Source organism: Pomacea canaliculata, linkage group LG2 (genome assembly GCF_003073045.1).
Source record: "Pomacea canaliculata isolate SZHN2017 linkage group LG2, ASM307304v1, whole genome shotgun sequence".
Lineage (NCBI taxonomy): Eukaryota > Metazoa > Mollusca > Gastropoda > Architaenioglossa > Ampullariidae > Pomacea > Pomacea canaliculata.
Genome location: NC_037591.1, coordinates 41708503 through 41736267, shown reverse-complemented (window position 1 = coordinate 41736267; position 27765 = coordinate 41708503). Strand labels below are relative to the sequence as shown.

Sequence of the window (27765 nt, the reverse complement as noted above, 5' to 3'; positions counted from 1 at the left end):
GCGATTTGTTTTGAGGGAGTGCGGCCTATATTATGTGTTTCTTGTACTAAGAAATAGTTTGTCAGTCCCAGTATGGTCCACTGATAAAGTTTCAAGTATCAACAGAGTGAAGTAAATATATTTGTAAGAATCCGAATGGTAAAACAGTATTTGTAGTTTTCAGTACGGATTCAACCATTGGAATCTTATTACCAGGCCCCGTTATGGTCTTTCCTACACATTTATTTATCCTTCTATTGGCACCAAAAAGTGACTAAATAGCATCCTAAGGACTTAATAAACTCAATATTTTCGCGAGCAGGCTTATTAAGCAGATTTAATAAATACAATTAATAATATAGCTTTTTAAAAATAAATTACTAGGCAAGCATGGTCTGAATCACAGCAGCTTAGTGTCTAAACTCACTGAAAAAATCGCATTCCATAATAAGGTTTAAATAGAATTAAGCATGTTAAAGTAATATTGGAAATAAAAGAGTTGATGAGGGATGTAAAAATTGTAATAGAAAACAGAAGACACGGGGACACAATCTGATGAATTTCAGTAATAAGTAGCTATTTAAAGGACTACTGGTGCGCGAAATTACTTTATTCACTAAAATATGTGTCAACAGTCTCCTCTTTCATTTTCGACACACAAAAATTCAAACATCAACCAGCACAGAAAGAGGATGACAAGACTAAAGTCAGGATTGTACAGAAACACATTAACGGTGTGAAGGCCACGGCCAGAGTTAGAAGTCGGAACTTCTGGTAATTACGAGAACAATGGACCTCCAGATTCTGACCTTTTCAAAGATCGATATTTTTAGGAAAATGATTAAAAAATAAAAGTAGTGTATTCATCAGGGAGAAGAGCATCATACACCGCTCTTAGCAAAGTCTATAGATAGATATTGCACACTATTAGTCGTTTAACTTCTGTTAAACCTTTATTCTGCAATAACCGCCACGTCGACAACGCAAGATAACTGAGCTTGACACTGACATCACGTGACTAGCGACGTCATTTCTAACAGTTGTCTTCCCCACACTACAGACAGTGACAACCTAACGACGACGTCTGTCGAGGTGAATATCGCCGTTACTGACTTTAAACGCAAGTAGACAAAAGCACAGTTGTGTGTGTTTCTTGCTTAACTCGTTGTATGTGAGTGTAATGGTACTAGTATTATTAGGATTATTTATTTACAGATATATTTTATCCTTTTGTACTTCAACAGTACGTTTCACTGAAGATTTGACTCAACAACAGTTTGCATTATTAGGTAAACGTTCCTTTCCACTTTTTCAAAACCTTATTTAACGTTGACAAGATGAAAATAATGTAATGCGATTTTTTTTCTACAGAGATCTTAAACCAAGCGGTCTACCAATCACGATGACTAAACAAACACGGTTGTACCTAGCTGTCGTCTGCTTGCTGCTTTTCATAACACTGGAAGCGAGTTACATCCACCATCGCCATCACCATCACCATCACCATCACCATCACCATCACCATAAAAATGTAAGAAGGTTCTTGATAGCTAGATGTGATGAGCCTCTGTAATTGCTACTACAGTTATTAAGATACAGCAACAGGCTTTACAAAGTATATTAAATACTCTAATGGGTTATATTATCTTTACCAGTCTCTGTAGAAATCATTTCAAAAAAGGTTTCAAACTTCGAAGAAAGTATACATAATCGTAAAATACAAAATGTTTCGCACGGAATACTTCATCTTCCGGTGGGCGACTGAGAGAATCTGACACGCATGCGCAGTGGTGGAGGACCTTACAAGCAGGAGAGTGATGTGAAGCACACTGATTGCTATCGCAATAATAATTTACTCTTCAAAATAATATTTTCGACTTAAAAATAAGTAGAATGTTAATGTGTCATAAATCCACTGAAGCTAGCAAGGACATTCCATCTGTCAAAGAGAAGAAACAACAAGTATTTGAAGGACAGCTTGTGGACATCCTTAATTTCTGTTAGTATTGAGTAAAACCTTGCAGTGTGACCAGGAGGTGAGAGTTTGCCATCAGTCAATCGTATTATTGAGTGCAAGGAATAATATTGTGTCACAAATGTCACAGGGCTGTCAGAGCCCTTCTACAATTCAAGGTGCAACACTAAAACCTTGCGCTTGCAGCAGCTCCAGCATTTTACTTGTAGGAGATGGATGATGTGACTCCCTTGGTGACTGTGCAACATGGCAGCTACACACATCCATGGATGCCAGCATGTCTGAAGTTCTTCACTATGAGCGTCTGCATAGACATTGAGGTTCAACCATAAAAGTCAAAAAGATTTGTTACAGTTGTATAAATTTGTTTATGATTAGTAAGAAATATAATTTCCACACGACTGATATAAAAAGATACAATTAATTAAGATTAATCATGAAGGTTGTAACAAGAATCACCCTAGAGCCTGTGCAAGAGAACCATTCCTTTGGTGAGGTCATCACCGACTTCAACTAATCGCTGACACACCTTCTTACAGGTGTCCAGTCACTTAATCCCCAGACACTTCATCCCCGACACTTCATCCCCGACACTTCATCCCCTAGACTTTTAATCCCAGACATTTCATCCCCAGACACTTCATCCCAGACACTTCATCCCCGACACTTCATCCCCGACACTTCATCCCCTAGACTTTTAATCCCCAGACATTTCATCCCCGACACTTCATCCCCAACACTCAAGAACAATTTTCATATCATATTGTTGAAGAACATTAAATTTACTAGCTTATATGAACTTTAACTAATGTTGTTGATGTTCAAATGACGTTGAAGTTAAAAGCATGATTTGAATTTGAATTTCAATTAAATTTTTCGCTGACTTCATAATTTTTATAGTTAAGGATTTAGTTTAGGGATTAAGTGTCTGGGGATGAAGTGTCTGGGGATTAAAAAGTCTAGGGGATGAAGTGTCGGGGATGAAGTGTCGGGATGAAGTGTCTGGGATTAAGTGACTGGGAACCCCTTCTTACACACCGGCACCTGGAGAATGTTGCTGTGATACGACGCACCAGGGTGTTGTGTGCTGAGAGATTTATACAAACCAGATATAGTAACATGATAATGTCAATATAGATATTTATACACACAGGACACAGTGACGTCACTAAGGTCAACTTGTAGTTACCCTTGGTGGTCTAGCAAGACACGTATCGTTTATACGTTTCCAGTACGCCGGTAAGACGACAAGTGATTACTGTTACTGAGGATAGAGTTGGAAGCGATCAGGTCAGTGGACTAAACTGTGGGTCACGTGAGAGATGAGGTTACCGGCAATCAAGCCATTGGTGCGTGAGTGGACTTTCACAACCGTGAAGAACAGGTGAGAAATTCCAAGGGATGAAGTAGGTATGAAGGCAAATGGACAACAGCTCAGAATCCTCGCACACAGTCTGTGACTGACGTCACGGTGTTGTAGAGATGTGACCCAGGGACAGACAATCTCACTGTCAGTGACAGGCGCTAACACTAGAGCCACCGGACGCCCAAGATAAGTAGGAAGAAGAACGTCAGACTAGAAAACCTTGGCAAGGCTTCCTGCTAGTTATGACGGTCTGATGACGTGTTTGTTGCTAGTTATGACGGTCTGATGACGTGTTTTGTTGCTAGTTATGACGGTCTGATGACGTTTTTTGTTGCTAGCTATGACGGTCTGATGACGTGTTTTGTTGCTAGTTATGACGGTCTGATGACGTTTTTTGTTGCTAGCTATGACGGTCTGATGACGTGTTTTGTTGCTAGTTATGACGGTCTGATGACGTTTTTTGTTGCTAGCTATGACGGTCTGATGACGTGTTTTGTTCGGTTTCAGTGCAGCTTGACCGGCCAACAGTGTGATTCATCTGTTTGTTGCTCTCCAATGAACAAGTGCGCTTCCCGACCGCCATCATATATTCGACCATCTTTTCGTGAGTTTGAGACAACAGCTGACGTCCCTTTAACCAGTTTAACGATCCCTTAACACAGGGGTGGGCAACATACGGCCCGCGGGCCGGATCCGGCCCGCGACGGGATTTTGACTGGCCCGCAGACTGTTTCTGGTCGTACATGAAAATGTGGCCCGCGGTCACATTCTGCCGCAATCTCCCACTTCTAATTACTTGCTTACTGCGTCGAATACTTTAGTGACTGTTAGTTATTTTTGGTTCTTTGTTTTCTTTGTTGTTGTTGTTTTTTTTTTTTTTTTTTGATTCTTTGTTTTCAGTTAGAATTAGATTTAGAAGTCGGCAAGAAAGCAGTATGTTTGTTGTGCAGTGAAAGTGTTGCCGTGATGAAAGAGTACAACGTTAGCCGCCATGATGCGACGACACATGCAGGCTATGGCAGGCTATGGCAGGACTTTATCAGCAGCGCAACGGCAAACAAGAGCAACAGAACTGGACAGAAAACTTGTAAAGCAGCAGAATGTATTCGTAAAAACCAAAGTAGCCCAGAAAGCTGCTACTCATGCCAGCTTGGTGGTCGCATACAACATTGCCAAGCACAGCAAATCGTTCAGTGATGGTGAATTTGTCAGAATATCACAACTCACTTTCCAACACTGGAGACTATGGCAGCCCAGATGATGTCAACTGAGAAATACACCAATATGATATCTACACTAGACAATGAATTTGCTCGTCGTTTTGCGGACTTCCAGAAATTTGCTGCTGAGTTTGATATCTTGTCATCCCCGTTTACAACTGACTTTGAAAAGGTGTCGGATGCTCTACAGCTGGAATTGACTGACCTGCAGTGTAACTCTACCCTGAAAGAGAAATTCCAACCTGAAAGCATTGACAAATTTTATGCTTCACTGAATGAGTCAAAGTTTGCCAACCTGAGAAAGATGGCCATGAAACTACTTGTTCTGTTCGGGTCTACATACATTTGTGAGCAAACATTTTCGACCATGAACATTAAGAAGACAAATCTGCGTTCCAGTGTAGCTGATGTTCACGTGCAGTCGTTACTGAGGATGTCTATGTCCGACATGAGCCAGAGTTCAAGCAACTTGTTGACAACTTTGATCGACCGCAGCTGTCTCACTGACTTCAGCAGCTATTGAAGTACATTACCTTAACATCATTAAATACTGTTTTCGGTCTCTATGATTTAAAATTAAAGTTTACGAGTTTACATTAAACACGATTTACTCCTTGCATAGGTAGATAAATATGCGATTAAGGTATTGATCCAGTAATCTGGCCCGCCAAGGACTTCATTTCCCCATATCCGGCCCGCCGACCGGAGAAGTTGCCCACCCCTGCCTTAACACCTCACCTTAAACCTCACTCACACTTTCACGCAATACCTATTGACATCTGGTGTCTCTAACATGTACACCTGAATCAGCAAAGGAACTATAGCCGGATATTTCTTAACATGCTTTACACCAGAGACAAAGAAATAATGACAGCTTGACGAAAAAACAGACAAAAATCTGATAAGGAATAAATGAAAAGAGAAGATAGTTTTCCCGTTTCGGATATTCAAATATGTTTGTAGGATTTGTTGCCACTGACCTGACAGTTCTCAGTTTTGTTTTTAATGTGCTAGTTGTTGTGGTGCAAGCATGTACAGATAGTAGACATCTAACACACATCAACATGCTTTCTTACTATGAACACCAGTGATTTTTTTTTATTTTGCAGGAAGGTCAAAACGTATCTGCAAGCGACGTTTTCATCGCAGATATCAACTAAGGGGATAACAGAGGTAACATTAAGATTTTTTCTGCGTATGTTAATGAACATCAATATGTTTATCGGGAAAAAAATATATTCAAAGGAATAATAAAAGGAATGTGTTAAGATTTGAGTAGTTGGTATGTAGTACTAGTATGGTTTACCTAGTTATTTAAAAAGCCCAGCCTGAGAGACCTTAAGAACATGTGTCTGACTCATAATGTAGTGTCAATGTGGACCTTCATCGGCGTAAACAAATAAAGCAGGCGAAAGAACTGAAAGAATCTCGTCTGCTGTGGGTGGGTACAACTGCTGCCCTCTAGTTGCCGATTGTCTGGTACTGTCTGAAGTCTTGTACATGGCACTGGCACATTCTATTGTGTGGTTGCCCATGTAATCCCAGAACAGGTGCAACAGTTCAACTATTTAATTTAATGAGAAACATCTCCCGGCCTGAGAACATTTCGACATTAGAAACGTTTTGTAGAAAAGATTACTTCTACTCAAACTTTTTTAAAACAATTATCTGAACTATCTAAGCATTAAAACTTTTAAACTGCAATCGTGAGAAATCGGTAACTATTTGTTGATAAGACTTAACTAGTTATGTTTATATTAGAACTTAGTGCAAATGTCACACTTTGAATGACAATTACACCAAATTTTTTGCATTTTGTTTTCACGCAAGAAGGTAGATGGACGGACCTTCTCAGAATACAAAGGGACTAATGTCACCTGCTACCAATGAGTATTGGATGCTGGATGTACCCAATAGTAACAACAACAGGGTGCGTCTGTCTACTGTCCGATTCTGGGATGTTAACGAATAATAGGAAGTCATCGCACGAGTATAAGATCACCGAGTTCAAAGGTGTCTCTAAATTTATTGTATTTCCATTCATTTAAATGTTTTCTCTGTACTTTTCGATTGCTCTGTTTGTTCAAGAAATTCAACAATCAAATATATTCCAATGAAAGCAAACTGGTCTTGTGTGACTTTTGTGACTAATGTCTATGTGCCTGACAAAATACAAAATTACTCAGCACTGAAAGCATATTGCCGAACATAATTCTCAAATACTTGTTTGAGAGGCTGGTTGTATGACAGACCCACATCCCTCACTCTTATCACCTGAGCAACAGTAATCGTTCAAAGTTAAAAGATGAAAGTTAAAGATAGTTTTACGTGCAGAAAATTCACAGTGCCAAGACCTACCAATATTAATAAAAATGGTTTGGATACGAAATTTGAACCAAGGATCTCTCACTACAGTTATCTCCGACTAGTTCATGTTTTTAGAGTGTCATCAGTTTGTGAAGCTTAGGATTTAAGAATCTTTATTTCTTCACACTTTTAATTATATTGAGATATTCAAAATATACTTATGTTCACATGCATGACTGTATATCTCATGTGCAGTCTCCCTTACACACACACACACACACACCTCCATTGGTCAGTTTGTAACAGTTCATACATTGAAAGTTAATTTCTTGCCTCACTCACCTGTTCTTTCCTTCTGCTAGCCCTTTAATGCAAATTAGATTCCTAAATATGAAATCAAATGATAAACACATGTAATCAACTGAAAAGTTTTGAAGGTGATTTTTTGCCCCTCTCTTTTATTCTTACCTAAACACAGATATACGTACACATATATTCTTACTCATGTCTGCGTGTATATAATTCTCCTAACACACCTCTTCATATATATATAATGCCCTCTGACACACAGACACACACACCTCATATTCACACACACATATATATATAATCTTCCATCTCTCACACACACATTCACATCTGCTTATGCATTCATGTGTAACCACCCCTTCCACACACAGCCTTATATCTGCTTGTATATATGTAACTCCTCCTCACCTCCCGCTGTGGCTGGGTGCACGGGGAGTTAGCATCCACAACGAGACAACGGAGACGGAATGTCTTGCTGTACGAGTGGTTACAGGGACCGGGAATAAGTGAACTCAGTTCCTTGCCCAGCCAAGGTAGTACATTGAGCATTGCTGAAGTTCTACATTTTTAGTAATCTAAAGTAGCCTACTTCTAAATTATTTATAAAGGTGACTTCACTTTCTAAACGCAAATATATTTTCATTGACGTTATGACACAGTATAAGTTATCTATCTATTCGCTAGACTAATTAATCACCGAGTTACAGGAACCTGTATGCTCACCGTGGATGGAGTGACAGCGATCCTGACACAGAGATATGTCTGACTTGTTTCGTGCGGACAGTAACACTAAGTGTTTTCAAACTTTCTAGAAACTATCAGGGAGGCCATTTGTATTCTGGACCGAGTTCCAGAGCGGCGCTCCGCTTATGGTGCAAGACTGTATGAGTTAGAAATGTACTGTGGGATGATAATGACGAGTGACAGGGGGGGATGAGTATCCTGTTTATTTGAGTTGTTTTGAGAAAAGCTTGTGTATCTTCATTATAAGTAGTAGTCTTTATTTTGTTTTCTGTATGTGTAGGACCTGCTGCCAACTGTAAACCAAGAGAGAGGATAAGTAAGGGCTACTTTAGTAAAGATTAGACGAGAAGCCCACGGACAGATCGTTGTGTTTTGTGTTGTAAGAATGCGCGAGAACACCGCGTGTGAGGCGGTGACGTCAGTGTGTGACGTGGTCGTGATACTGGTTACCTTCATAGCAGTAGTTTAAACGAGAGAGAGAGACAACAAAAAACAAAAAAACAAACAAGAAGTTCATATCTTCAGTTGTACCATCTGTCTACATCACGACTTTTTAAAAGAAAAAAGAAAGGACAGGAATTCAAGCAACTTAATTCTCACTGTAGTCTTTTGTTGTCCACGTTTAGGAAGTGTGTGTGTGTGTTTATTCATTATTTCTGACTCTCAGTCTATTAGTTGCTGTCTGTAGTCAAGGTCTGATAATGTTAAGCGTGGAGAGCCTAACCACGTGGTGTGTATCCCGCTATACAAGCATCCTGTTAATTATCTTCGATGTCACCAGCTGTCTGTACAGCAACAGTTCAACGTGGCACTTCTACAACAAACACCATCTATTGATATCGCTTAAAATATCAACGACTTTTGTCCACATGGCGGCTGATGGAAAATTTAGCAATAAAACCTTTGATAGTTTGAGAAGTTTATGGCAGTTAGGAAATTTCCTCTGAGACAACAAAATTTTTATTACTTGAGTCATAGCGAGTCCCGCAGTGTAGGATGGAATGACCGTATCGGTATGTTGAGAACATGTGCACATATAATGTTTGTACTGTGCTGTACAGCATCTGCACAGTAAAATGGTTTTTTCTAAGACATATAACTGTCATACGCATGTGATTTGTTGTCCTCCGCACAGCTTGGTTTACTTTTACTCTGCTATACAGAGTGGATAAAATTGTCCTTTTTATTTTCATGTGCAGCCCATGCAATGACGGTTGTATTATCAAAGACATCGGGCGTGCGACACGTGCAGTGACTCATGGGACCGTTAGTGCCAGGCAGACTGGGAGGGTACACGTTGTGAAAGGACAAACACACATTGGATACCTTTCTCTTTGAACCTGCAGTCTAGCTTCAGAAAACGTCTTACCTCCGTGAACTATCTTAAATGACTTCAAGCTTTCAGATGCATTCGTCTTCTCACATCTTTTATTAAACATGATTTTTTTTATCTGAAGACTATTTCCGACATTAATTGAAAGAAATGTGTTTTGTTGGATTTGTCCTCCCTAGACTTTCGTTGTCGTATGCCTCTTTTTTTTCTTTTTTATGTCTCTCCCGTCACCTTTTTAAGTAATTGCTTAATGTTTGGTAGAGAATCATTACGAGCTTATGATGGAATAAGGTGACGGATCTGATGTTTTGCAGAGCTGAGTAGGCAAAACGTGTAATTTCGTAAACTTTTCTTTGAATTTTTTATGGACTAATTAGGCATTTATATTTCCTTTAGTAGAAATTAATTATTATTTGTTGCTTGATGTTCTGTGTATTGTCCCCTCTTTTGCCGTTAACTCTTATATACTCTGATATATGTTATTATATACTTGAAGATCAATGAATTTCTTACAGTCAACATAGACGGGTACTAAAACTATAAATAGTGGAAAATCTTGAAGTTGTCTCGTTAAGTACTCGGTCTAGAAAAAAAGCAAAAGAAAAAGAAAAGAAAAAGCAAATATCCACAAATAATTGAACAGGATCTGGACCGTGAAGGAAATAAGGCAACCGTTGTTATTTGTTTAAAAGACGTGAGACAGTACGAGGTAACCATGACAATGCTAAATAATCTAGAATTCGATTTCACGAGTAACTTTTTTTTTTCTTTTGGAAACTGTCTTAAAATTTCCCCCGTTGAGTTTGAATGATTCGCTGGGACTCAGGCGATGAGATAGACGGGTGGGTCAGGCTGGGTGGCGGTAGGCGAATCCGTTCAGTCACTGACTGACTAATGAGACTGTGTTGTTGTTTTCTGTGTCTACAGGAGTTTGTCATACAACCAGCAATACAGGCAAATTTAGAAATGTTTTCATGTTCTACAATATGCTTTCTAATTCTGAGTAAGTTTGTATTTTGTCAGACATATACACATTAATGACAGAAGTCACAAAATAACAATATGCTTTAAATGGATTTTTTTTTCCCCTTTAATTTCAATGCATAAATTTAAAGACACCTTTGAACTCGGGGATCTTATACTCGTGCGATTCGTTAAAAACCCAGAATCGGACAGTAGGCAGACGCACCCTGTTTGTTGTTGTTGTTGTTGTTGTTGTTGTTGTTGTTGTTGTTGTTGTTGTTGTTGTTGTTGTTGTTGTTGTTGTTGTTGTTACTATTTGGGTACATCGAGCATCCAATTGCCAGTTGTAGCAGGGACATTATTCACTTGTTATACTGTCAATGTTGCCGTAGAATCTGCCGCCGAACCTTGACTCTGTTGCTTTGAGAGCAAAATGCAAGACTCTTGATGTAGTTGTTATTCAACGTATCGTCAAAGATATAGTTTAGATGACAAGAAATGCTTTCATTTGCACTAGTTTCTAAACCAAACATAACTATTTATATCAACAACATATAGTTACCGATTATTCACGATCGCAATTAAAAGAGTCATTGCTGTAAACAGTACAGAGAATCGTTAATAAACAAAGGTTGAGTAACAGTAATATTTTCTACACCACAGTTGTAATATCCTAATGTCCCCAGGTCACACACAAGGGATTACAGAGTCACTCCTGGGCATAGGAATAATAAAAGTTATTATTACTATTTTTAGTTTAGATAGGGACATGTTTCTCACTCAATGAAATCGTTTAATCATTGCATCGGTTTAATTGTTTATTTGTTTTCAGCACACCATTGGAGGTAATGTCTTGTGTGTATGGCAAGAACACGTTCTAAAGTCTATCTTGAGAGATAAACGTTGAGTACTCGATAAAAATAAAGAAAGAAGGAAATAAGGTTTATCCGTTTTCAGTGCAGTTGTTAAGATTTGAACACCTCCGTGCTCTGTGCTCTGTCACCTATAAACGACCATTGGACCAACCAACGGGACACAAGACCCACCACTGACCGTGTTCTGGGATTACATGGGCAACCACACAATAAAATGTGCCAGTGCCATGTACAAGACTTCAGATAGTACCAGACGATCGGCAACTAGAGGGCAGCAGCTGTACCCACCCACAACAGACCAGATTGTATCAGTTACTTTTGACACTACATTATGAATGAGACACATGTTCTGAAGGTCTCTCTGGCTGCACTATTTTCAAATAACTAAGTAAAGCTAAGTACAAGATACTAAATACTCAAATTTTAATATGCTCCTTTATTTACCTCTTTGTATATTTATATTTTCATCGATAAACTTTTAATATATACGAAAATGCGCAGAAAGAAATCTCAATGTTACCTTGGACATCAGTGTAAAAACGTATGCAGACAAAATTTGACGAAGCTGCAAAATGAAAATACAAAAATCTCTAGAGTAAAACGTCAGAAAGCATAATGATAGGAATGAGATGTCCACTAGCGGTGCGGGACATTTCAGTGTAAACGATACACAATAGACTTGATATAAGTCTTAAGATATTTGCTGTAATGTCTGAAACGGGAAACTTTTATTTTTAGTGGTTTTTTTTAACGTAATTTTGTTTAGCTGTCATTATTTCTTTGTCAATCGTGTCAAGCCTTGAAAGTACTCATGTTAAAAATATATGACTACAGATTTTTTTCTGCTGCTGTAGCGTGAAAGTGTGAGTTAGGTTCAAAGTGAGGTGTTAATGTATCGTGACACGAAGACACATCAGCAAGTGTGTCACCATACTTACTAACGTCCGGAAAGCATCTGTCAGATTCGTCGCAACAAGCAGCTTGAAATTGACACGGTTGGCCTGTCGCAATGCACTGAAACCGAACCAAACACGTGATCATCAGAGCGTCATAGCTAGGAACAAAACACGTCATCAGACCGTCATAACTAGCAACAAAACACGTCATCAGACCGTCATAACTAGCAACAAAAAACGTCATCAGACCGTCATAACTAGCAACAAATCACGTCATCAGACCGTCATAGCTAGCAACAAAACACGTCATCAGACCGTCATAACTAGCAGGAAGCCTTTGCCAAGGTTTTCTAGTCTGACGTTCTTCCTTCCTACTTATCTTGGGCGGTCCGGTGGCTCTAGTGTTAGCGCCTGTCACTGACAGTGAGAGTTGTCTGTCCCTCGGTCACATCTCTACAACACCGTGACGTCAGTGACAGACAGTGTGCCAGCAAATTCTGAACATCTGTCCATGTTCCTTCCTACTTAATTCCTCCATTGTGAATTGCTTCACCTGTTCTTCACGCTTGTGTCAGTCCACTCACGAGTCCATGGCATGATTGCCGGTAACCTCATCTCCCACGTGACCCACAATCAGCGAACGTGAAACTATAGTGACGTCACTGTGTCCATTGGGTATAAATCTATATATTGACCATTATAATGTTACTATGTCCATTTAGCGACACCAGGCTTTTACACCAGACATCAGCAGCGATAGTGATTTCACATCACTCTCCTGCTTCTAAGGTCCTCCACCACTGCGCATGCGTGTCAGATTCTCCCAGTCGCCCACCGGAAGATGAAGTATTTTGCGCGAAACATTTTGTATTTTACGGTTATGTATACTTTCTTACTTCGAAGTTTAAAACCTTTTTAAAAATATGATTTATGCAGAGACTACTTAAGAAGTCTTAACAACATTAGAGTATTTAATATACTTTGTAAAGCCTGTTGCTGTATCTTAATAACTGTAGTAGCAATTACAGAGTATCATCATATCTGGCTATCAAGAACCTTCTAGAAATCTCCTTACTGATCTTTTATTAGCCAGAGGGCGCTGAATGATGTGTGTGGCTTCCAGTGTTATGAAAAGCAGCAAGAAGAAGACAACTTGGTACAACCGTGTTTGCTTAGTCATCGTGATTGGTAGACCGCTTGGTTAAGATCTCTTTAGAAAAACAAGTAACATTACATTATTTTCATCTTATCAGTACTAATCAAAGTCAAATAAGTTATAGAAAATATGGAAAAGAACTTTTACCTAGTATGGTGAACTGTTGTTCAGTCAAATCTTCAGTGAAACGAAAGGTTCAAAGTACTAACCGATAAAATAAATCAGTCAATAAATAAGCCTAATAATACTAGTCTTGACAAAACTGTTTGCCACATCATACGAAGTGTAAGCAGTGAGATTATTTGTGTGCTAGTGCATCACGACACTCACATACAACGAGTTGAGCAAGAAACACACACAACTGTGCTTTTGTCTACTTGCGTTTAAAGTCAGTAACGGCGATGTTAACCTCGACAGACGTCGTCGTTAGGTTGTCGCTGTCTGTAGTGTGGGGAAGACAACTGTTTATAACGACTTCGCTAGTCACGTGACGTCAGCACGAAGCTCAGTTATCTTGCGTTGTCGACGTGGCAGTTATTAAAGAATAAAGGTTTAACAGAAGTTAAAGGACTAGTAGGGTGCAATATCTATCTATAGACTTAGCTAAGAGCGGTGTTTGATAGTCTACTCCCTGATGAATACACTACTTTTATTTTTGAATCATTTTCTGCAAACATCGATCTTTATAAAGGTCGAAATCTACAGGTCGGATGTTCGTAATAGCGCTTTCACGGGTTACTAAAAATAGATTGTGACGTCACGCAGCAGGGCATCATGGGATTGCTTTGCGGGCAAACACTGTTCGTTGTTCTTTCTGTTTACGCTACGGCGACTGACAAAGAGCGACATTTTTTAATTAATCTCTGAAACAATGCTGAAAACAGGAGGAACTAAGCACTGCTGTTGGGGTTTATGTAAATCGGACTCCAGATATCCAGAGCGATTACAGGAGGGGACTTTTTTTTATTCCATTTCCAAAGCCTGGTAAGACCAGTGACAAAATGACCCATGCAGTGGGAAAGACAACGGCAAGTTAAAGACTGAGAAGCAAAGCGCCGGCAGTTTTTATGTGGGCGATCTGATTTCCAAAATGTGGAGAATATAACCAGGAGCACATATATCTGCTCTCTGAATTTCGTGGTAGAAAAGGCCCAACATGTGAGAACGACGAACCAATATTAGCGACGCTTACAGACGAGGAAACAAAAGAGACAGGGAGGTGACAGGGAGGCTCCAGCGCAACGTGGCGACCAACCTGCACATTATCAACGGGACAAATGAGAAGAAAACTGGTCCATCTAGGCCTTTTTACCCCAACAGAGGAACTGTTCATTACACTTTTGAGGCTGCGAAAAGGACTTTCACTGAAAATGATTGCCTACATGTTTGACACATCTGAATCGCTTGAGAGCAAATTTTTATCAGTTTATGTTCCTACACTTCAAGTCTATGAATGTCACTATATTCCCAACAAAGGATATAGATAAAACATCTTTGCCAAGAGTGTTTAGACAGTTTAATAATGTCAGATACTCTGTAGACTGCACACATTTCTTTTGTCAGACACCCAGGATTATGGGCAGCAAGTCAATGTGTATTCCTCTTACAAGCACAACACCACAATGAAAGGACTGATTGCAGTCACCCTAATGGTTCTGCATGTTTTGTTGATATATTTGAGAAATGTGGCATTCTACGACACATTAAACAAGATGTTTTGCTTGTGGACAAAGGGTTTAAAGTGTAGGATTTGCCTTTGTCAAGACAGGCTACTATAAAAATCCCTGCATTTCTAGGTAAGCGAGCTAGCCTGTCTGCAGAACAGGAGATGGATACAAGGAGGGTAGCCAAGGCACGAATTCATGTAGAACGCTTTAATGAAAGACTGAAAAAGTTCATGCTTCTCAGTAGAACTAACCCCCTAAGCCTCAGTTGTGTTGCCTCCCAAATGGTTTTTCTTGGATGCTGTTTGGTAAATTTTCAGAGTACCTTATGTATTTAAAAGCAAGTGAAATGCTAATGTACCACATAGATTGGTCAAAGATAGAAATGTGGGAATATTTTTACCAAAAACAGACTGAAAAGAATTTTTGGCGTTAAACTGATGGTCAACCTATCAATTCATTCAAGGGCATATGACAGAAAAGTATTGTAAATAAATCTGTATAGTAATTAATATTATAGGTTACAAGTACTGTTCTGCTTCATAGTAAACAAAGAGAAAAATAAAAAATCAAAACCGCATTTTTACACGTTCACGTTTTGTTTTTTTCAACAATAAACTGCACAGCAACGCATTCGCTGCAAACGCTGGTGTAGTACATGTGGGGAATATACTTGTCCGCTTTGCATTCCCAGAAGCCCTTGTGTGGCTAGATCGTGACGTCATATGTGGAAAGCGCCATTAACAGAAGTTAAGAGTGCTAACGTAATGTGATTTTTTTTCTAAAGAGCTCCATAACAAAGCGGTCTGTCAATCACCATGACTAAACGAACACGGTTGTACCAGGTTGTCGTCTGCTTGCTGCTTTTCATAACACTGGAAGGCAGACAGATCCAAGAGAGAGGATAAGTAAGGGTAATTTTAGTAAAGATCAGACGAGAAGCCCACGGACAGATCGTTGTGTTTTGTGTTGTTCGAATGCGCGTCAACACCACGTGTGAGGCGGTGACGTCAGTGTGTGACGTGGTCGTGACACTGGTTATCTACATAGCAGTAGTTTAAACGAGAGAGAGAGACAACAAAAAACAAACAAGAAGTTCCTATCGTCAGTTGCACCACCTGTCTACATAACGGATTTTTAAAAGAAAAAGAAAGGACAGGAATTCAAGCAACTTAATTCTCACTGTAGTCTTCTGTTGTCCACGTTTAGGAAGTGTGCGCGCGCGTGTGTGTGTGTTGGTGTGCGTGTGAAGAGAGAGATATAGAGAAAGTAAGTGTGTGTGTGTGTGTGTGTGTTATCCATTATTTCTGACTCTCAGTCTATTAGTTGCTGTCTGTAGACAAGGTCTGATAATGTTAAGCGTGGAGAGCCTGACCACGTGGTGTGTATCCCGCTATACAAACATCCTGTTAATTATCTTCCATGTCACCAGCTGTCTGTACAGCAACAGTTCAACGTGCCACTTCTATAACAAACATCATCTATTGATATCGCTTAAAATATCAACGACTTTTGTCCAGATGGCGGCTGATGGAAAATTTAGCAATAAAACCTTTGATAGTTTGAGAAGTTTATGGCAGTTAAGAAATTTTATCTGAGACAACTAAATTTTATTACTTGAGTCATCGCGTGTCCCGCAGTGTAGGACGAAATGACCGTATCGGTATGTTGAGAACATGTGCACAGATAATGTTTGTACCGTGGGTCGTTAACCAGCATAGACAAAATTTGTTTTTACTTTATACTTCAGCAGGCGTCTGGGCCAAGCGCATAAATCTTGTCGTCTTTTGCCTTTACAATACCTTTAAGGAAAAAAAACCCAACTCATAAAAACTTTAAAAAGATTTATGTCTTTCCCACATATTTATTTATTCCTCTGTTGGTACCAAGAAGTGGGTGAAGATTTATTTGAGAGTCTATGAAAAGTTTCGTGAGCACGTGTATTAAACAGTGTTAATAAATACAATAAATAATGAAGTTTTTTTTTTTTGTTGATAAATCAATTGGCAATCATGGTCTGAATCACAGCAGCTTAATGTCTGTACTCACTGACAAAGTCGTCTTTCATAGCGATGTTTAAACATAATTAAGCATGTTAAAGTAGTATTAAAATTGGAAATAAAAGCCATGATGAGGGATATAAAATTGTAATAGAAAACGGAAGACACTGGCACACAATCTGACGAATTTCTGTAATACGTAGTTATTTAAAGGACTACTAGGGCAGCAATTACTTGATTCAATAAAATATGTGTCGACAATCCCTGCTTTAATTCTCGACACACACGAATTCAAACATCACCCGCACAGAAACAGGATAACAAGACTAAAGTCAGGATTGTACATCAACACATTAAGGGTGGGAAGGCCACGGCCAGAGTTAGAACTCGACCATCTGGTAATTACAACTGCAACCGACCTCTAGATTTTGACCTTTTAAAGATGGCGATGTTTGTAGGCAAATGATTAAAAAACAAAAGTAGTGTTTTATTCAGGGAGAAGAGAATCATACACCGCTCTTACCTAAGGCAATATACATATATATTGCACTGACAGGGACAGGTACACGACAGCTTCACAAGGCCACAAATCACACCAAGTCACTGACTTCACTGTCACCTCACGTGCTCTGTCGTACTACATACCACAAAGATTTGACATGGGCTTACTGCTCCATTAGGTGGGAGCTTGTGTTTATTGTAGAAGGGTAACTATGCTTATACAACTCAACATTAAACACATACATTAATGCAAACCATACATAGTATATCAACGGCATAAATGTCTTTCAACCTGCGTCAGGCAATTAAGTAGAAAACTGTTTTTACCAATAGTTCCCAAAATTCTTACTTACTGTTGGATTCCGTCCTTGGAGATTCACACTAACACACACATCCACACTTTCCTGAATAATTGTCCGTGACTAATCCTCCTCCAATAATTCACATTTTACAAATCTCTGAGCCACAGGTACTGTCTCGGCAGTCACCTGGCTGGCGTCCGCGAATAATCCTTCTCGAATAATCTGGAATAACTCACACTTTCCAGGTCTCTCAGCCGCAGGTATCTCGCCAGACACCTGGCTGACGTCCACGAATAATACTTCTCGCAAGGAATTAAACTGATTCATCACTCTCTTCTTCTCAAATGACGTTAGACACTCTCAGTCGATGACTCTTGAGACAATAATGATCTCGATACTTTTCCCATAAAAACTCGGCTTTGGTGAACGTTTATTTTTTTCTTGAAATCTTAACTTCCACACATTCTATCTAATGCACGTGTAAGGGCGATAATGCCTGCCTAACAACAGACAGAGGCAACAACAACCTCCCCCCCCCCCAAGCTTCTAACATGCACCCTACTAGTCCTTTAACTTCTGTTAAACCTTTATCCTTTAATAACCGCCACGTCGACAACAGAAGCTAATTGAGCTTCGTATTGACATCACGTGACGAGCGACGTCGTTTCTAACAGTTGTCTTCCCCACACTACAGACAGTGACAACCTAACGACGACGTCTGTCGAGGTTAACATCGCGTTACTGGCTTTAAACGCAAGTAGACAAAAGCACAGTTGTGTGTGTTTCTTGATTAACTCGTTGTATGTGAGTGTCGTGATACACTAGCACACAAATAATCTCACTGCTTACACTTCTTATGATGTGGCGAACAGTTTTGTCAGGACTAGTGTTATTATGCTTATTTATTTACACAACTATTTTATTCTTTTGTACTTTAAACCTTCAGTTTCAATGAAGATTTGACTAAACAACAGTTCTCCATACTAGGCAAAAATTCTTTGCCACATTTTCCATACCTTAGTTAGTGTTGATAAGTACTGATACGATAAAATAAATGTAATGTGATTTTTTTTTCCAAAGAGCTCATTAACAAAATCGGTCTACCAATCACGATGACTAAACAAACACGGTTGTACCACATTGTCTTCTGCCTGCTGCTTTTCATAACACTGGAAGCCAGACATCACAATGACGTTCTGCGTCAAACTGAAATAGTAAGGCCATTTCTAGAAGGTTCTTGATAGCTGGATATGATGATACTCTGTAATTGCTAATACAGTTATTAAGATACAGCAACAGGCTTTACAAAGTATATTAAATACTCTAATGTTGTTAAGACTTCTAAAGCAGTCTCTGTAGGAAACATTTCAAAAAAAGGTTTTAAACTTCGAAGTAAGAAATTATACATAATCGTAAAATACAAACTGTTTCGCACGGAGTACTTCGTCTTCCGGTGGACGACTGGGAGAATCTGACACGCATGCGCAGTGGTGGAGGACCTTAGAAGCAGGAGAGTGATGTGAAGGACACTGATTGCTATCGCTGCTGATGTCTGGTGTAAAAGCCTGGTGTCGCTAAAACACGAAGATGCCACAAGAATGTGGTGTTAGCCATTGTGGCGAGCTTCATGTCCAACATCCTCCCTACAGTGAAGACCGCGAGAAATCCAGAGCCTGGCTTGCAGCGGGCAGTGAACTGAGAAAGAAGTACATGGAAAGCAAGATCTGATCCCAAACCTCAGTATCCGGAGAAACATCAAACTTTCACTCAGCATGTTTGCTTTGTCACTCATCTGTGACCACTATTATCCCACGGATACTGGTGTATAATTTACTTTTCATATCAAGATTTTGAACTAAGAAATACATTTTCAAATTAATAATGTGTATAATGTTACTGAGGGCATAAATCCACTATAGCTGACAAGGACATTCCATCTGTCAAATAGAAGAAAACTACAGACTTTGATAGACAACTAGTGGACATCGTAAGTTTGTGTTAGTATTTGGCAAAATATTACAGTGTGACCAGATGGTCAGTTTGGCATCAGTCACCCGTATATTTTAGTGCAAGATGCAACATGAAATCCTCCACTTTCAGCAGCTCCAGTATTTCACTTGTAGGATGATGTGACTCTCTTATGGCAGGTACAGATCCTTGGATGTCAGCACATCTTATCTTCTTCTCTGTGAGCTAGTGTATGTACATTGTTGTTTAAAATATGCATCGTTCAGATTTTAGTTTGACATTTGGAAGAAGGACAATTTTCTTAGAGGACAAGACAATTTCAACATGAGTGATAGAAAAAAAGAACAAACCTAATCAAGATGAATCCTGAAGGTTGTTACAACAATAGTACAACACCATAGAGTCTGTTCCAGACAAGCAATCCTCTAGGCAGAGTGTAGCTCTCATCCGTCCAGCACTTTATTGTCTTCATCACCAACTTCAACTAATGATGTGTTTGGTTGGGTTTCAGTGCGTCAAAAACGGCAGATCGTGTGAAGACTTACCTTGTTGCTCTAGATATGATGAATGCATCCAAAGTAAGTTTGGTGACACACGTGCTGATGTCTCCTCTTGTCAGCATAGCCTAAAACCTCACCTTACACCTAACTCACACTTTCTGGTGTCTGTACCATGTACAACTGTGTCACCACTTACTATAGTCTTATATTTTAAACATGCACACTTTCAAGGCTTGACATAAAAGATAAATAAATAATTACAGCTTGACGAAAAAACACAGGCAAAACAACAACAATTAAAAACGACAAAAATTTGACAAGTATAAGTTTGTAGAGTCTGTAGCAAATATCTTATGTCTTACAATAGGTCTATTTTGCATCGTTTTACACTGAAATGTCCGTCACTGTCTATTGCCTGTGTCTGTATGATGCCCATATTTATGTGATTGTGTATCCGCCATAGTCCTCTCGCTCTTTATCTCCGACACAACTCTAGACTTTGTAGAGACACAGATCATCGACTCCTGTGTGGTTTTAGACAAGCACATTAAATGGAAAACATCCCCATGGGATTATAAATTCGTATAACTGGGAGTCACCATGTACAACCATACCAGTTGCAAATTTTAAAAAACAGTGACAATAGAAAAAAACCTGTTCAACAGGCTTTGCTTCTAAGTAGCAAGTTTCATAGTAGTACCAGTTCTACTCTATGAGTGAAAGACAGAAATAATGAACAACATACGAGACTAAATTTCGTACAAAACTGCTTTGACTTCTAGTCTACAACATATGATCGTAACTATCAATAGTCACAATCACCTCCCCGATGACTCCCCTTTTGACAAAACTTCATAAACGTTTTGGTTTTGCTATGTGACTGACCACACACCATGTGACTGACCATACACCACGTGACTGACCACACACCATGTGACTGACCACACACTATAAACGATTGTGGAGGGAGGCCAGGAAAGGAAGGAGGTGGCTGGTGAAAGTAAGCAAGAGTGAGCTGACCTACCATTGCACGCTGCGGCTCACCTCAGTCACTGTGGAAACCGTTGTTACATGTTGCAGCCATCCAACACCTCTAGACATGTACACAGATAAGCCACTGACCTGACAGTTCTCAGTTTTGTTTTTAAGGTGATGATGGTTGTGGTGCTGGCATGTACAAATAGTAGACATCTCACTCACATGAACATGCTTTCTTATTTCAAACGCCAGTGATTTTTTCTTTAATTTTGCAGGAATTGGACATCGTGTCTGCAGGCGACGTAAGGTTCATTGACAGAGGTAACATTAAAAATATAGACAAGTATGTCGGGGAAAATATCTATATAAAGTGATAATAAAAGGAATGTATTTAGATTTGAGTAGCTAGTATGTTGTACTAGTATGATTTACCTAGTTATTTAAAAAGTATAGCAAGAGAGACCTTGAGAACATGTGTTTGACTCATAATGTAGTGTCAATATGCCTTCATCGGCGTAAACAAATAAAAAAAAATTAGAAGGAGGAAAAGTAACTGATACAATCTCGCCTGTTGTGGGAGGCTACAACTGCTGCCCTCTAGTTGCCGATTGTCTGGTACTGTCTGAAGTCTTGTACATGGCACTGGCACATTCTATTGTGTGGTTGCCCATGTAATCCCAGAACACGGTCAGTGGTGGGACTTGTGTCCCGTTGGTTGGTCCAATGGTCGTTAATAGATGACAGAGCCCAGCAGCACGGAGGTGTTGAAACCTTAACAACTGCACTAAAAACTGATAAAAATCAGCACTCTCTTTTATTTTCATAGCATCGAGTATTTAACGTGTATCTCATACTTTACTTGCAAAAGAAAACTAGCCATCCCGCATTGACTGCCACTGATGTGGTGGAAACAAACAGGTGCAACAGTTAAACTATTAAATTTACTCAGAAACTTCTCCTGACCTGAGAACATTAAGACATTAGAAACGTTTTGTCCACTGAAACTTTCTTTTTAAACGATTTTCTGAATTGTTTACAGCATGAAAACTTTTAACTTGTAATCGTGAGAAATCGGTAACTACTTGTTGACAAGACTTAAAGGGATACTAAAGGGAAAATTAAACTGCTTAGAAACTCGTAAATAGTAGGATCAATTTAAATCTCGTCTATTTTCATGTCTGTTCATGTGAAAAAAGTTGAAGGTTTGTAGTAGAATGTTGCGTTTAAGAAGAGAAATTACACGGACTCTTTCGTCTGCTTCGACGAACTCTCGTTCTCGGTCACGTGACCTTATGACGTTTCAGTAGGATTGTTTACATGGGAGACCGAACCATGCCTGCACCCGATTGCCACGAAAAAATGGGAAAAGATTCGACATTGTCATCATTTTCCTAAAGACAGATCGAGCCTTACAAAAAGAGTGTGTCATACAATACCAAGGCTCGATGCCACACGTTTGGTAGCCCAGAGAGTGGGAGGTGTTGTGCAAGCATTTTGTTGACGATCAGTGCTTTACTAGCCGGACCCGAAATGTCCGAACAGTTAGATTTGGCCTTCAAGGCACAGCTTCTGCCAGATGCAATTCCGACCATTTTTCAACACAATGAAATTTCTCGAAAAATAATGAAGGATCTATCTGACAGACGAGTTTCACTTGCCAAACGACTACAGCATAAACAGGTCAGTGTCAGTGCTATGTACTGTTACTGTGTTTACAAAATGCACTTTTCATTATTGGTAGATAACATTACAATATACATATATCAAAGACTGTATATATCTATAAAACAATAAACGTGTTATGTGGTACTTATAATAAGCGTGTTTCAATAGGTAAAAAATTCATAGTACATGCATAATAAATGAAAAATGTCAGCATCAAACTGAAAGTGTAAAAGAAATGATTGTTGAAATCCTGTCACTTGTTACATTATTTTTTTAAAAATCATTGTTTGCTTTTATAAAATGAAATATTTTTAAATTCATATTTTTGAAAAGACAGCCTATTTGTTTATGAAATCTAAAAACAATGAAATTCATGTGAAAGGTATTTCCTACATAATGAGCTTATCAACAATAGAAGTGAAATCTATGTGCAGTACACTGCGGAAGTTAGAATTGATATTTCAACATTTGAAAATTAGAAGTAATATTAATGATTGTTTTATGTTGGATACTGTAAAGAATTAAAAATAATAATAGCTTGATCACATGGTATAATCATACATGTTTTATTATTGTTTTAATGTTTTGTGGAATGATTACTTTATAAAACTTTAATGTTCAGACTATAACAAGTCAGTCACAACAAACAGTTCAACTGTGCTTAAATAAAGAGGTCCAGACCCAGATCTCAGCTCCAATCCTGAAAGGTAATGGCCACTTTTTAGTTCTTTTCTCTATTACACATCTCTTTTATCTAAAATTGGCATGAATTCCACAAACTGTGCCAGATATTTTCTTCTTATAAGGATATTCAAGGCCAAAAATATGTGCAGTTTTAAACACTTAGATAAAAAAATAATTTTATATGGCTTTGTAAAATTTTTATGTGGATAAATTTTTTTCATAATGAAATGAAAAAGAAGGAAATTGTGTCTGCTAGGTGTGATCCTGATATTGATATGGGGAGTCAGAAAATGAAAATGACACCTCAGAGTGGAATAATTCAGCAGTCGAGGAGCACCAGTAAACAAAATTTATATTGCAGTTACTAACAAACAGTCAGTACTTGATAGTTTATATCAGAAACATGCTAGCACAAGAATTTAAGCTGATATTTAGCTATAAAAATGATTTATGGTTTTAACTATGATTTTAGTCTCGATATTTGTCTCTAGGAATTCTCAGAAAGATGAACTGGGCACAAATCCCTTCCTGGAAAGAAAATTTATCATTCACGAAAAGAAGTCGGAGGAGCTGCTGAGTGTCTGCAGGCAGTGTAGCAACCCCTCTATCACAACTATAGATGAGTGTCACATAGAAGTCAAATTTATAACCATATGCCAAGACAGCTCCTGTGGCCATCATTACTCCTGGACATCACAGCCACACTCTTTTAGGCTTCCTAAATGTTCAACGTTTGACAAGTACACAAACACACATGTGTCTCAAATTGTCCACTTGGTTTATTGGAATCCATAACTGTGCAAGAATTAAGAAAATTATGACAAAATACATTGTTGAAACTGTTTTAAATGCTTACAGAGCAATCAAATGAAAAATTCACATGCAGTGGAACTTGAGGAAATAAAAAGATTAAGCCACATGTCTGTATATTATGTGAAAGAAAGAAATCAGTTCTCACACAGTTTTCCTTGCATTGTTATTAGTTTGTAAGAAAATAAAGAATGAAAGGTAAATTCAGCACCAAGTATTTCAGAAATGATGTTTGTAAAATAAAAATGCCAGATGCATGCAAGATTTGTTTGGACATAAAGATAAAGTGTGTCCCATACCTGAGTTTGAACAAATCAAAGAAATTAATGTTAACAAAGGGAAGATTTTATTTTACAATTCATGTCAGATACATGATGCATCTGATATGAAGTGTGTCCAATAACTGGATTTGGATAAATGTAACAATTTTCATGATGTATAGGGAACATTTTCTTGACAATTCACTTTTAAGCTTTTACTCTACATTTTTTTATGCTTCAACATTTGTTGTGGCCATTCCTCACAATGCTCACAAATGCACCAGTCTGAAACTGTGATAAATGAATCTATGTAAATACACATTTAAACAACAAACATATAAGTTAAAAGCACAGGCATAATAACATATAAAGCAAACGTCTCTGCTTGAATTCTATCCATCGTTGTTATAAAGTAAGTCATTAGTGTAATTATTCAAACTATATCCCCCAAAAAAGGCTGCAAATAGTATTATATTAAAGTCTGTTTAAAATATTTAAATACAGATATTTCAAACTATTAATTTTTTAAACTATCCTTAGGAAAGTTCACTTAAAACCCAAATTATCATATACAATGTGAATATTCCGGTGTGTGTGAGGAAATAATTAGCATACCAAATGTAATTTTATTTTTTAAATACACTACGAAGTGAATTCGTCAACAACAATGCCCAGTGTAAAGAGTTTGAGTGCATTATGTTTATTTAAAGTGCTTGAAGGTAAAGCATGCGTTCACTTTCTGTTCCCGTGCACACAACATGACTTACTTCTATAGTCCTACCAGAGATCTGGTCCTACGTACCTGCTTTGTGCTTCGACTGCTGCAACATTTTCCTCGTCCTCCGAGGATGTGCAGTCGATTGTGAGCTGATGCAAGTGGTTCAAATTGGTAAAATTGAACATTATTCATGGCCATCTCGATAGTTAATGACTTTGGAGATCACAAATCCAACTAAGAGACACCACCGATCACTATCCTAGCAATGACCACAGACACTTCCTGTCGTTTGTGACGTCACAAAAGACTCGTCTGCTTGACTCATCTCGGGAAGCTATCGTAGCTACTCGGCGGAAGGACACAAGGGTCGATTTCACTGGATTTTTTCGATTTTTATAAACATCGGCAACCGAAATAGTGCTAATAAGTGGTAATTAAGTGAGAAACGAATCCTTTATTTCTCCTGTATCGCTCTCGTGCTCTGTAATTCTAACTAAATCTATTTTTGAAACGTTTGACTGTCGCCACAGCCTTATCACTACCCTTTAGTATCCCTTTAAATAGTTATGTTTATATTAGAACTTAATGCAAATGTCACACTTTGAATGACAATTACACCAAATGTTTTGCATTTTGTTCTCACGCCAGAAGGTAGATGGACGGACCTTCTCAGAATACAAACGGACTAATGTCACCTGCTACCAATGAGTATTGGATGCTGGATGTACCCAATAGTAACAACAACAGGGTGCGTCTGCCTACTGTCCGATTCTGGGATGTTAACGAATCAAATAACATTATCGCACAAGTGTAAGATCTCCGAGTTCAAAGGTGTATTGTACATTCATGCATTCAGAGGTTTTGACTGTATTTATCGAGTGTTCTGTCCGTCCAAGAAATTCAATAAAAAAAAATATCTGGTCTTCTTTAACTTTTGTCACTAATGTCTATGTGCCTGACAAATTACAAAATTACTCAGGACTCGAAAGCACATTGTAGAACAAAAAAATCTCAAAATATACTTGAGTGGCGGGCTCTATGACAAACCTCCCTTAGACATAGAAAACGACTGCACGGTCTCATTAGCCAGTCAGCGACTGCCGCCATCTCAACCAGACCCACCCGTCACTCTTATTGCCTGAGCCCCAGCGAAACGTTTAAGCTAACTGATGAAGGTTAAAGATAGTTTATTAAAATATTGAAGGCGAAAACTTAACTTTGAATTATAGCGTGCAATATACTCGCCTAGTTGAATTCTAGACCATCTGACATGCAGTTTAGGTGGAAAAAAAATTAAAAGTATCCAAAGGTAAACCTATCGAGATTTCGCTAAAAGCGTCCACTGAATGCCTAAATGCCAACTGGAGGAACATTTTTGACGAGTGCTACAGGAAGACACACTGGAAATCTAGAACAAATCCTTTACAATGCTTCACTGGGCGACATTTTAAATATTGCAACATGGCCTCATCACCCGTTCCCCTACGTCACGATCAGGTGACACTACCCAGGCACAGACCGTAGGGGGGACCCTGGCTGTCCTCTTATCTGCTGTGGCTGTTGAGGTCAGTAAGTAATGGCATCCACTAGGGGCTTGAGGTGATGGAAAGTAACCTGCTTAATGGCTAGTGGCTTTTCTACAACCTCTTGTAGACCGCTAAGGACAAAATATTATTGAGACCTTCAGCTTTTGTAGTCGCGACACATTCCTCCCGTCACCACATAACATCGGGAACCGGGGAAACGGGGGGGGAGGGAATCTTTTAGTTTTTACAAAGGGGAAAAAGATATTTAGGTGTCCTTAGTGCGTCGAATGCACTCAGGACACAGAATCTCCATACTGAGGACAAACGTTCTGGTGTGAAGGGGTGGTGACGTGCTTCTAGACAAATTCAGCCAAAAGATGGGAGAACAAAGCCACGTGGACCACCTGCAGTGCCGTAAGCACGTATTTGGCTGGCAAATGATCCTCATTACACAACGAAATTCCGCTGCTCCCTCAGGTCCCAACATTCACTCACACACACACTCTGAGTCTGGAAGAAACCGCACCGTCTATAAATTTACAAGCAACACTTAAGTTGAGTGTTTATCCAACAGCGACAGTTTTAACTTCATGTCTAGAAAAGTACTCCGTGTAGAATTGTAGACTGCCCGTGATTGTGGTATTCCTTTGCCTTACATTTCTTGTAAAATAAGCAAGCAGCATGCAGACAAGTATATACATCTATATTGCAAGAATCAAAGAAATGTTTCTCCCAAAACATTGGCAGGTTAACGGGAATTCACCAATATAAATCTTAATGGCGTTGTCTAATTACTAAAATGCTTGTAATCTTAAAACTGTAAAATGCTAGATGGAAAAATGACAATTATTTTTCCAAATAAATTCCATCAGCAATGTTTCTTTTCAAATTAACACAATGGGTTTGTCATTGCAGCTGTAGATGCTAGGGGTTTGAATGAATGAATAATAAACCAAACTATTAAATATCTTTACAAAGAAAGGTGAAGGCAACAGAAACCACAAGCCATTAATACAGTCTATTGCACCGCATAAGTGAAAAGGGAGGTAACAGACATTAAAGAGAC

The 27765-nt window shown here is 38.7% G+C and overlaps 2 long non-coding RNA genes across 6 annotated transcripts; both read left to right on the top strand.

The window, feature by feature from the left end:
- Nucleotides 1-1013: 1013 nt before the first annotated feature.
- LOC112556249 lies at nt 1014-6664 on the top strand. Of its 2 annotated transcripts, none has more exons than XR_003097684.1 (5): nt 1014-1071; nt 1351-1510; nt 3828-3924; nt 5650-5713; nt 6371-6664. It is a non-coding gene; the product is annotated as an uncharacterized LOC112556249 (long non-coding RNA). The 2 variants fall into 2 exon arrangements; XR_003097683.1 differs by having other exon boundaries at nt 1036-1150.
- A 10790-nt stretch (nt 6665-17454) lies between these two features.
- On the top strand, nt 17455-27765 carry LOC112556251. Of its 4 annotated transcripts, none has more exons than XR_003097690.1 (5): nt 17455-18316; nt 18671-18804; nt 20070-20136; nt 21312-21357; nt 25822-27765. It is a non-coding gene; the product is annotated as an uncharacterized LOC112556251 (long non-coding RNA). The 4 variants fall into 4 exon arrangements; XR_003097691.1 differs by having other exon boundaries at nt 17455-18347; XR_003097689.1 differs by having other exon boundaries at nt 17455-18362.